This window comes from Lactuca virosa, chromosome 5, assembly GCF_052849685.1.
Source record: "Lactuca virosa cultivar CGN04683 chromosome 5, Lactuca_virosa_CGN04683_v6, whole genome shotgun sequence".
NCBI classification, from domain to species: Eukaryota; Viridiplantae; Streptophyta; class Magnoliopsida; order Asterales; family Asteraceae; genus Lactuca; species Lactuca virosa.
The window spans coordinates 423,500,308-423,511,333 of NC_136430.1; the positions used below are offsets into that span (position 1 = coordinate 423,500,308).

Genomic DNA, 11,026 nt, shown 5'->3' on the forward strand with positions numbered 1-11,026 from the left:
GATTACTATTAACAAATTTGGTAGAGATAACAATTATTTCCGATTTTTAATCAATTGGTATGGATTCAAATTATAGTTTCCTTTTAAATGTATTTAATGGTTTCCGTCTTTTCGATTTAAGGCCTTTAAAACTTGGAAAAAAAAATGAAATATATTTAAGGCCTTTAAAACCTGGAAAAAAGATAAATAAAATATCAAATTGGCATCAAATTGATCGTGAATAAACTCGGGTTTAAATAGACTATATGGTGCATTGTATTTTATTTCAAGGATTTACTATGGCATTAAACTTTCAATTTAGAAGTTTTCCATATTGTTTTTGGGCTTTAAGTTTAATGTTTGGTTATTAAATGGTGAAATAAATCAAAATGTATATATTTCTTAATGAAACTGCTATGAAATTTCAATTTTATGTGAAACATATGGTCGACATATTTTTTTATAAATGAATTTAATTATTTACATAATCATCAAAAACGATTTTATATTATTCTGAAAACATGTATAGGATTTAGTTTCCCAGAAATACAAAAGGTTCTTAATTCCTATTTTAAATAATATACATTAAAAAGAATTAAAAAAAGACGTTTTAAAAAAAATTACATTAAAATTTATTTTAAATATGTTTTTATCATAAAAGTTAATTTGACAGATTCAAAACACTTCAATTTTTAATTTTTATTTTTACCGAGTAAAACCATTCATCATTTGGACTTTCACTCCTATCTATTTTGCTAATTAAAAGATGAAATTATCATATCACTTAACCCCGTTGTCCTTTTGTTGTAAGGTGTCTTCCCATCTTTTTTTATAATTCTTCTGTCTTAATTTTTAAAACACCTTGTAATGTGGGCATGTCACCAAGTAAAGATGCACATAATACGTTTTCTAAATCCTATAGTCCCAACAATGGATGCGACATCACCTTTCAAGTTGATCAAACTCTTTTTCTTGATCTTGAAATCAAGACCGAAAACCATAATAAGTAAGTAATATATTGCAAAAATTACATTAGAAACCAATATACGAAGAGTCCAACTCTTTAAAAATGACATTAGAACCCATAATAAGTAACCAATATACTTCAAAAATTAAAATATTTTTACAGAAATGAAAATAAAACTCTCTTAAAAAAAGAAGGGTAAAATGGTCATCTACCCTAACTTTAGACGGCTGCAAAAAAGAAACTTTTTTTTTATACTTACTTCACACATACATCATTTTAGAAATGAAAATGGCTGTATAGGCTAACAAAGATTGAAGATAACCAACATTAACACTTAAACACAAGCTTATTTGAACCTCTGAGTAAATTTGGTCCACCAAATCTACTGGTTTCAAAAAGGCTTAGTCCTAAACCTCCGTATAAACCAAACATAAACCTATAAATACATTAAAAATAAATAAGTTAATAAATAAATAAGCAAACCTGAGATCCTTTTTGACAACATATGCATCCCACTTGGCCACTCAACAATCTTGGATCTTGAAAAGCAAATGTATTGGGTAATGTGGGTGAAGGATATGAAATGGCTTTTCCAACATCCATTATTGTGAATGCATTATGCATCTCTACCTAATGGTAACATCACAAAGCTGAAGTAACTGAGCAATTCTTATAGTCTTCACTGTGTGTATAAAAGGCACTTGCAAATCAAAGGATCACTGAAAAGTTGAAAAAAATAAATTGAATAATCAGTTAACTAATAAAGTAATATTTGACAAAAAAATGTACATAAAATGTCCATTTTAAAACTATTATCTCTCTTTCTACTTCATTATACTTGAAGTTTATGAAGTTTTGTATATGATAATCAACAAAAACTACAAAAACCAGGGTATTGAAGTCTCTTTAGATATCTATGATCCATTGAAATGACTCATCGGATCTATGTGAGGGGGACCCGAATCCAAAAAAAAAAAAAAGTAAAGACAGGTCTTGCAGAACAAAAACTGGTTGTGACAGACTCTACCTTGATTAAGATTGGGCTTTCATGCTTCACAAAATTAAAAAGGAATTTCACTGAACATTTGGTAGGCAACTTACACAAGTTTTAGATGTAGCCTAATCTAATTAGAATGTAATAGAATATTAGTAGACATCAGACTCAACATCAACAGATTTTTCAACTTAACAAAATCATACTTGTAAATTCGATAACAAATGTGGACCCTAGAAGTTTGGGTTGAGATTTTGTGCTCATATAGAGAAAAAGAAATTATATAACTTGACCTAGAGAGGAGTATACCTATCTTCATCTGGTTTAACGATTTATCTTCAACTGGTTTAACGATTTTGTAGCAGAGAGAGAAAGACCGGGAAGCATACAACATCTTCATTGCAACCAACAAAAACAAAGACAAGCATAAGTAATTGATCGATAAAATGAAGACATCACGTTTCCATTGTAAAACCGAGAAAGAAATAGAACAATTAAAAAGATAAGCAAATCAATTCATATATCTCGTCGATTTGGATGGTGAGTGCGTAAATTCCGGCTTGAATTTGGGAGGATTTGAATTTTGTTTGATTTTACGGAGAGATGAATGACTTTCCTGATTTATTGGGATAACGAAAGAAAGAAAAGAATTGATCGGTTTCTAGAGAGATGGATGCAGATTATTATAAAGAGGAAGGACAAAACAGTAATTTAAGTTAGAGAGGAATTGGGTGGAGCATATGACACGTGTAATTAAAGGATTCTTTTATTAAGAAGGGAGATGTTGAATATTTTTGTTATTGGTAAGTTTTAGGCTCGCTGTAACACCACAGTCACTCCCAAGCATATGTTGGTCATGTCTCGAATGAATATAGTTGCTCAGGCTATATTGACCCTAGACATGATTACATAACTGCCCAGGTTTAACCGCAGTGTCCCAACATCCAAATACTTTTGTTTCGTTCTATCTATGACTCTGGTTCTGGTACTCGGGTATACTTATATACTTTGTTATAAAAATACTTATATTTTTGAAAGTATACTTTTAGTTTAGAGCACTTAGGCCCCTTAATATTTATAGTTGTATACCATGTAAGGTTCGGTATACTTAGTTCGCTATAAATAAGGGCTCTGATACCAATCTGTCACACTCCGAAACCGGAATGGCGGAATCATTCCGGGGTGGAGGACGTCATGTTTAGCATCACAACCAATGAATAATAGGAATCATAGCAACACAACCAATACAGTGGATACATATATAAGTAAAATGTTTACATCGGTTTGAAACTTGTTTTAAATACATCAATAGTATGTAAAATATAAAAACAAGACTCATATTGCTCCGGCTCCTCTAAATTCCTGGAAGTACCTGTCTACTGATTTCCTGAGAATACAAGCAGTTTGAAAGAATATCAGCATAAATCTGGTGAGTTCATAAGCATTTAGTTTTGGTGGAAAAATGTTCTTTGAATCCTTTTGAAAAGTGTTCCTCAAGAAAATCCTATATTTTCTTATGAAAACCGTGTTTGAAAACCCATTCCTTCCATGACTTCCAGATTCATACAAGATATGTACAATCCAAGGTGTCGTGGAATGAATATGAATATCCGTTGGTTACTTGTTAAACAATCCATTTATGAAAAGCCGAGTTATCCCGGGAAAATCCTATATTTTCCCTAAAAGTTGATCATTGATTATCCGTTCTAAACTGAGGTGTGCAAGTATCTACCATACTTATATCGATAAACATAGTTTTCTTTTAAAAACCCTGGTTACTCCCAGTGAGGTATATTAGCCTTATTACATAAATAAAACTAAAAGAAAACGTGGTGAACTAAATCCTGAAGGCATTATCAATACCCTCTAGTAATCAAATCGGTTATTACTTTGAGGCTAGTTCACTTGATTCATTATTACAAAAGTAAATCTCTGCTATCTACATTGTGAGTTTCATGACCATAACTGACTGGATATGGCACGAACGGGGCCGATATCCTTTATGACTTTGTCACCCGTAGACCTGCCGGTCCGACTGTAGCTAGCAGCAAGGTGCGGGATTGTCAGTCCCGTATAGATCTATACACAACAGTCACCCTCTCCCTACAAGAGATTTTGGTCACAAGTGCTAGTCCTACACTCTGATTCTGTAGGAGTGTTACCAAGGACGTGTCTCCAACTTAGACTAACAGATTTACAAGTAATAATATAGAAAATCCTTTTGTGATTAACATGAATCCTTTATAAAATGATACATTTTACTACATGATTCATAAGTTCATTGCTCTATTTTTGAAAACTGTTTCTACGAGTTGATTTCTTAATCGTTTGGTAAAACTATTTTCCGTGTTAAAAGCATACTGAAAATATAATTATCTTAAACAAAATAACATACTTTGAGTACAAGTTTCCTTGTACTTTTGCTTGTATTCCCCCCTGAAAACATGAAAAACTCAGAAAAAGCGTAGGGGTATGAGCTCACCTCGGGCGATTTGAATGAAGGATCGATACGGAATGTGGGATGTTCAAGTGAAGCCTTGAACACGATTTGATCCTAATTAACATGTAATGACACATAAAGGAGTCAAATGAAGGTATTTCCCTACTAGATGTGATGGAGAACCACTCTAAGAACTTGGGACTACTTGCACTAAGTGCTAGGACCTTAAAGGATTGCATGAGGGAGGTGTATGGCCACCTTAAAGGTGTGTATGGCCATGGGTGTGCGGCCCAATGGGTGTGCGGCCGTACACTCATGTTGGAAAGTGTGTTTGAGGTGTTTCAAGGTCCATACTTGCATCCATGAAGTGTCCTAGGTCCATACTTGGTTGTATTGCAAGTTTAGGGTCTTAGAAATGGGTTTGTGGTCCTAGGGTGTGTGTGTTGTCGCACACGGGAGTGTGCTGCCGCACACAAGGAGTGTGCTACCGCACAAGGGTGTGTGCGGCCGTACACAGGTGTGTGCAGTCGTACACCCTACTTGATGATGTCCAAAATGCCAATTCTAAGGTGTAGCAAAGCTAGGGTCATGTCCAACTCGAATAGGGAAGTCAAACTCTCACTTTGGAGGGTATTTTAAGAGTGTGCGGCCACCTTATGGGGGTGTGCGGCCACACTCACTTCCAAACACGAAGAACATGACGAATATTGCACACTTAAGGCTTAGATAGAGTGGTCTTTCATGGTTTGTAAGCTAGAGGATGAATTACTCATGTTTTCGAAGCTTTGGAGGGTTTGTGGTTGAAGAAGCTTGAGAGAAATGGTGTTGTGTGCTGCCAAGGTGTTAAAGGAATGAAAGGAAAGGGGTCTACCCTTTATATAAGGGTGGGTGTGCTGCCTAGAAGTGAGTGTGCAGCCAAGAGGTGAGTGTGCGGCCGCACACCCATGTGTACGGCCGTACACTCCCCCTAAGGGTGTGTATGGCCCGGTTTTGACACTATACAGCTTGCCGACTCATTCCTAACCTCAACCTTGGCTATACTCAAGCTTAGAACGCTTAAATGAACCCTTAAACAACACAAGAAGTCAACAAAACAAGTTTAACATTGATTGGATTGACTAAGTGTATAAGATAGAAGTTTCGGGTTGTCACAGCGGGGCCCGTTATACTCTTTGGGAGGGGCCCGTTATGTGTTATATGTTTGGTATGTGGTATCTTGGGGAACTCACTAAGATTTGTGCTTACGGTTTTCCATTTATGTTTCAGGTACTTCTGGTTCTAAGGGGAAGAGCTCGGGATGACTGCATCGTACACACCACATGGCTTCCGCTTTTGTGATAATACTCTGATTGATATGATGTTTGATACACTTATTTTTATTTTAAATGTGTGGATAATTATTTTGGAATACTGTTTTATTTAAATCAAAGATGAAATTTTTGGATCATACTCTTTAGGACATTACAAGTTGGTATCATAGCCTTAGCTTGAGGGATTCAGGCACACTCTCGGGTGTGTTTGGACTCAAACTGAGGGTTTGGTAGAATTTTCAAAAAGAAATGTTTTGTAAAAGAGTTTTAATAAAAGAAGAATGTGTAATCGACCAAGCTCAAGTAAGTTTTCCCAAATTACCCATACATGTTAACTGATATGATTTGATCTATGAATGTATGAATCGCATGCTAGTTAGGGTTAAGGATATGCTCAGTTTTTGCATGATAGAATGCTATGAGAGATGCATTTGTATGCCTATTATATGAGCTTGTAGACTTGCATTCTAGTACTGATCAGTCAGTGATAGGATGGACTGATTAGGTTATGCTTGGTTCTGGTTACTTGATGCTCGAATGATGCTTGCTTTGTGCTTTTAGGAGTTCTATCTAGCTTCAGCTAACTAGTACGCGAATATGCTAAGTTACATATTATGGGAACTAAATAATTTTAGAATGTTACGTTTTAACTCTATTGCCCAACTCTTGTTTGAGTCCAACCGTTGTAGTGTGAGACCTTTCATTCGAAGAATTATCTGCTTTTAGTGATATTTAACTGTATTCGTGAGCTAGTTAGAGGGAGTTAACGGGAGTTCCTTCTACAACTGATGGCGGAGAGTGGTATGGAGTTTGCCCTAGGAAAAACCTAGGATGAGATCTAGTGATGGGAGCCTTATCTGTGAGGGAAAGTTGTATGGATATAAAGTAACTTGGTTGAGTCAAGGCAATTCTTGAGGAAAGTACGAATAGATGTGGAAGGTAGTATGGGCCCGTACTACTGGAAGCAGAGGATCTGTACTCGATTCGAGGAAGGCTGCGATGAAACCAGGGAGCTTGTGTAGTTTGTGATTCCCCGATATATATATATATATATATATATATATATATATATATATATATATAAATCGATGCGTATTATGATGGTTTATATGGTCTATTTTTAGTATGGTGACGTTGCGAGGCAGACATGTTGGCAGCTCCGGTGCTGGAGAGGGATCGGGCTCAGGATCTGGAGCCGGGCAGCTAGATGACTAGACGAGGGAGTTCATCTCGTCTGAGATTACGCATAGTATCCTTGAGCAGACTCCTGTGATCTTTGGCACGGTCAAGGAGGATAGTCTAGAGATTCTGGACAAACGATTGAGCGCCTATCGTGCAGAGATGGTGGCCTTGGTTGGGGCATGTTCTTTGACCTTTAAGGAGTTCTGGGCATGTGGAGCTATGGATTATCACGGGTCGAAGGACCCGATAGTGAGAAGGAGGTGGTTAGCGGATGTTGCTAACGCCTTCCGTACCAGCCGTTGCCCCGAGGGGACAGGGTAAAACTAGCTTCCTGCCTTTTAAAGGATAGGGAACGAAATTAGTGGGAGGAGTTAGGACGTGCAGTGGGTGATGATGATGTTGATGTGATGTCATGGGATGATTTCTCGACCAGGTTCTGAGCCGAGTTTGCACTGGTGATCGAGGTGCAGCAGTTGGCGTGAGAGTTTCAAGATCTCAGCCTGACTACGAAGACGGTGGCTGAGATCACCGCTATGTTTCGAGACAGGGCACTTCTGGTTCCACAATATATGGCGGATGAGGAGATGAAGAAGGACCGGTATCATGAGATGTTGAGGAGTGACAGTCGACAGTTTGTGAGCCGATTCAGCTGCAAGACGTTGGGGGATATGATAGTGCGAGCTAGGGAGAGGGAGATTGATCTGGAGATGGAAAAGAAGAGGAAGCCAAATTTTCTGTCGAGTGTTGAGGGTACGGGCAAGAGTCCCAAGGTTGTTGATTCGAGAGGTAAGGAGCAACAGGGTCGAGGCCGCTGCGGCAGGTCGCACGAGGGGATGTGCAAGGTGGGTAGTTATGGTTGCTTCAAGTGTGGTCGGACTGGTCATATTAGTAGGGATTGTACTGCTACCATCACCATCACTCCGATATCTGATCTTATTTGCTTTCATTGCAATCAGAGGGGCGATAAGAAGGCCCATTGTCCGAGTTTGGCTGCAGCAGGACTGGTGTCAGCACCCGCTCCTACAACACTTCGGATTACCGACGGCCGCCAGTGTCGGGCAGACGCACCTGTGGTGAAAAGCAGAGCTTTCCAGTTGACATCCGAGGAGGCATGTGGAGCTCCTGACGTAGTTACGGGTATGTATCTTCTCATTATCTCTTTATTTATATTGAATTTCTTGCTTATGTTTATGTGTTTTATTTTAGGATCGTTCCTTGTGAACGATATCTCTACATTGGTATTGTTTTATTCGGGGGCTAACTGATCGTTTGTATCACTTGTACTGAGCAAGAGGTTTGTTGGAGCTCCGGGGGACCTGGATTGTCCTATAGATGTCGAGATTGCTGATGATAGGTCTATTCAGGTTGTGAGGGTTCATCGAGGTTGTACTCTCCAGTTATTCAGCGAGTAGTTACCGGTCGATTTGGTTCTCATTCCTCTGCGTGGGAACAAGGTTATCGTGGGCATGGATTGGTTGAGCCCTAATGGGGCAGTGATCGACTGTGAGCAACAGTTGGTTCAGATTCGGACCCTTAGTGGGGGAGAGATAGTGGTTCATGGGGAGAGATCTCAGCATGGGCTGATTTTGTGTTCAGCAGCGAGGGCTAGACGCTACCATCAATAGGGTTGTTCCAGTTATGTCGCCTATGTTATGGATACCCAGGATAAGGGTAAGGCGACGGTGGATGATGTGCCTATTGTGCAGGATTATCCGGATGTATTCCCGGAGGATTTGTTTGGGGTGCCTCCGGAGAGGCAGGTTGAGTTCATGATTGATCTGGTTCCAGGTACGACTCCGATAGCCAAAGCATTGTATCGGTTGGCTCCTCCCGAGATGCAGGAATTTTCTACACATCTGTAGGAGCTGTTAGACAAGGGATTTATTCGACCGAGCAGTTCGCCTTGGGGAGCACCGATCTTATTCGTAAAAAGAAGGATGTGTCTCATCATATGTACATTGATTACCGGGAGTTGAATAAGGTAACGGTGAAGAATCGTTGTCCACTTTCGAGGATTGATGATCTTTTTGACCAGCTTCAGGGTGCATCTTGGTTCTCCAAGATTGATTTGTGATCGGGTTATCATCAGATGCGGGTCAGGGATGATGATGTGTAGAAGACAGCTTTCCAGACTCGATATGGTCATTATGAGTTCGTAGTGATGCCTTTTGGGCTCACCAATGCTACAACCGTGTTCATAGACCTCATGAACCACGTGTGCAGACCGATGCTGGATTGATCTGTGATAGTATTTATTGATGATATCTTGGTTTATTCCAAGACTCACGAGCAACATGAGGAGCACTTAAGGGAAGTGCTGGAGACTTTGAGGAGGGAGAGACTTTTCACAAAGTTCTCCAAGTATGAGTTCTGGTTGCGCAAGGTGCAGTTTTGGGGGCACCTTCTCAACCAGAAGGGTATTTTGGTCGATCCGGCCAAGATCGAGGTCGTGATGCAGTGGGAGGTTCCGAGGTCTCCATCTGAGATGCAGAGTTTTCTTGGTTTGGCATGGTTATTATCGGAGATTCATCCAGGATTTCTCCAAGATAGTTGTTCTTTGACCTGACTGACCAAGAAGACAAATACTTTTTGTTGGGGGCCTGAGTAGCAGGTAGCTTTCGAGACTCTGAGATAGCGGTTGTGTGAGGCGTTGATTCTGACCTTGCCAGAGGGTGTTGATGATTTCGTGGTTTATTGTGATGCTTCAATCACAGGTTTAGGGGAAGTGTTGATGCAGAGGGGTCGCGTGATCGCTTACGCTTCGAGGAAGCTAAAGCCTCATGAAGAGAATTATCTGACGCATGATCTGGAGTTGGGGGCAATTGTTTTTTGCCCTCAAGATTTCGCAGCATTACCTATATGGAGTCCGTTGTACCATTTACACGGATCACAAGAGGATGAGGTATTTGATGGATCAACCGAATCTGAATATGAGGCAGCGTCGATGGTTGGATGTGGTGAAGGATTAGGATTGCGAGATCCTTTATCACCCGGGGAAGGCCAATGTGGTGGCCGATGCTCTCAGCCGCAAGACGGCCGTGGCTCCGATCAGAGACATATGTTTGAGGATTACAATGATTACTCAATTGCTGGAGCAGATTCGTGAGGCACAAATTGAGGCTATGAAGGAATAGAACCGGAAGAGTGAGCGCATTGTGGGTCAGGTGGCTTCCTTCGATTATGATAGCTGTGGATTGTTGACTTTGCATCGGCGAGTTTGGGTTCCGTATTGGGGCGGTGCATGCCAGATTCTGAAGGAGGAGGCTCACAATTCGAGTTTCTCCATTCATCCCAGGGCAACGAAGATTTATAGGGATCTTCATCCTGATTATTGGTGGCCCTGCATGAAGCGGGATGTGGCATGGTATGTTGAGAGGTGTTTGATATTGCCATATTTATACATATTTTTTGGCAATATTTTAATACGTTTTGCTTAATATTTTAGTTATTTGCATAGATAAGCGGTACTTATAAGATTAAAATTGTATTTTGCAGCTAGAAGGAGCATTCTTGAAGAACAAGGACTAAAAGCGACAAGAGATTGAACTTTGGAGGCTTGGAGAATTAAAGAAAAGAAAATCCATGAAAATAGTTGAAGCCACGATGTGGACATCACTTACACGACGTGGCATGGACGATTCTGGAAGATGTACACGGAAAGTCGAAATCCTTTCCCGATAAGGATTCATCCAAATCCACGACATGGAGTCCTAATCCACGACGTGGAGTTCAAATTCACGATAAGTATTTATATCCTTGGTACTTACGGGTTTGAGAGGTTGGCTGGAGATTAGAAGTTCCAAAATACAAATTTTAGAGGATAATTAAGAGAGAAACCAAGCATTGGTATTGGAAGAAGGATAGGAAGATCATTACTTTACTTTTGATTTGGTACAATTCATTATGTCTTTATTAGATGCAATTGTGTGTTTGGTTTTAGCTACGAGTAGCTGAATCTAGTTGCTTCTGTTAGCTAGATGAAGCGGGAACTCATGGTTTGATGATGTTAATATAGATTTTCCCAGTTGGTTAATGTCTTGTGTTTGATTGTTTATACCTAGCATGCTTAATTTGATACTAGATTGCTTAAATTCATATTATGTGTAGTTAGTGACCATTAATCTGCATGAATTTGATTACCTAGTAATTTAGTG

General features: G+C 39.4%; 1 long non-coding RNA gene across 1 annotated transcript; it reads right to left on the reverse strand.

Moving 5' to 3' along the window:
• Positions 1-1,074: 1,074 nt before the first annotated feature.
• Positions 1,075-2,569, reverse strand: LOC145117475 (uncharacterized). Its single transcript, XR_013712680.1, has 3 exons — positions 2,250-2,569; positions 1,430-1,665; positions 1,075-1,359 (listed from the first exon to the last, which is right to left on the reverse strand). It is a non-coding gene; the product is annotated as an uncharacterized LOC145117475 (long non-coding RNA).
• Between the last annotated feature and the right edge of the window lie 8,457 nt (positions 2,570-11,026).